Genomic DNA, 1,833 nt, shown 5'->3' on the forward strand with positions numbered 1-1,833 from the left:
TCTGCCCGCAGTCCCCTCCCCGTGCCAGGAGAGAAGGGACGAAGCCGTTCCCTCTCGCGCACGCAGTCCCCTCCCTTCCCGGGGTGCATCTGTGCTCTCTCGGTCCCGATAATATGATGTAGATAAGGCCTAGACTCAAACGACTTGGATTGCATCTTTGGGTCAATACAGCCCGTTTTATGGCTGTTCCTGCGCAAACATTTTGAAAAGGGCTGCGGAGAGGCGTTCGCGCACATGCACCGCTCCTCCAGGGCAAAGCAGTGGTCACGTCACATAACGCCCGTGCCGATGTCACCTTGCTCGGCTACCAGCCCTTGGGAAAAAGACCAAATGATGGCACTTGAAGCTGGTGAAGACCAAGAGTCGGCGTGACCACCGGCTGAAGACCGTCAAGATAGGTCAGCATTGAGAACGTGAGGCCTTGCCTCGGTGCCTCCGACACCGAAAGTGCTGCACACCGGATCACACCTTGAGTTACTACTGGAAGGGAAAAATGAGGCTTTGGTACAGCCATCCGTGGGGTTTCACCCTGCCCTATAGGCAGAGGGGAGGTGAATTCTCCCACCCACCGGTGACCCACTGTTCCTGTCACCTGCGTCTTCTCCTGACTCCAGGCAGCCCCAATCTCCCAGAGCTCCCATTGAGAAAGAGCTCGGTTGTGGTTGCGAGTTGTTAGGGCAGAAGGTTTCAAGCAATGGCAAATGATGAAAATGGAAAAGGCTGGGAGGAACTGGGCAGACTCCCTTGCAGATGTGCGGTGTTGCATTTCACGCTGACCCATGCCTGGCTTTTCTGGGAAAGGCCCACGTTATGGAAATACAATTCCAGTTTTTCCCCACAGGACTGTCCTTTTTTTTTTTTTTCATTTACTGAATTTTGCGCAGAAGTTCTTTCCTTGTTAAGACTCATGAGCTGTACTGCAAAAGACTGGAAATAAAGCACAGCCATGCAAAGCGATATAGTCTGAAGTGCTTGGTTTATTCCTGGTTTCACCTTCCAGATGCCTTCCCTGACATTACAGTTCCCTCTCCAGTGACGTTGGTTTGTGTCAGAGGGCCTTTCCTTTCCATGAGCTGTTCTGCGAGATCCAGTTCAATATCCTGTTGAATCTGGAGGAAAAGAAGAGTCTTGAGAAATAGGGGGACCTGTTGCCAGAAAAGAGGAGGATTGCCAGACCGCCTGAACTCTCACTGAACCGAGGAGCAGGGCGGCCCCATGTATCCTAGCAATCTCCAAATAGCAAGAAATATGCCAAAAATGAATTTTGAAATGTCTTAGATATACTCATTTTGATTTCATCCCCATTTCACTTTTTTTTTTTTTAAATGGATTTTTCCATATCCTAGGGACTTTGCAACGGGTTAACTCTAGATAGGCTTTTCCCCTATAAAGATTGGGTGCAGGAACACTTGGCTTTATTTTCTTATCATTTCTGGGGCATAAAATAATTTCATGTGCCATAGATATTTTTTTTTTTCCTTCTTTCCTTTTTTAAGAGCACGTTGTAACTAGTGGTACACAAATGACTCCTTGGTTAGATAAGATGGTATGTTTTTATCCTTGGACTATGCCCCCAGGCTTTCAGTAATGCCAGCATCAGCTAAGTTAGCATCTGATTAGTCGTTCTTGCCTCTTACTCAATGTCAGTCTTGATTATGCTTATTAATCTAACACATTTTTTTGAACTGAGCTATGGGCACAATCCTGCCAGATTCTCAGCACTCTGCTACTATGGCAGCTAAGAGTTCTCACATTTCTACAATTCCAGGGGTTTTCATATGGGTTTCTCACCATTAAAATAGCCATATTGGTATTTACCATGCTTTTGGGCAG

Source organism: Aquila chrysaetos, chromosome 9 (genome assembly GCF_900496995.4).
Source record: "Aquila chrysaetos chrysaetos chromosome 9, bAquChr1.4, whole genome shotgun sequence".
Classification (NCBI taxonomy): domain Eukaryota; kingdom Metazoa; phylum Chordata; class Aves; order Accipitriformes; family Accipitridae; genus Aquila; species Aquila chrysaetos.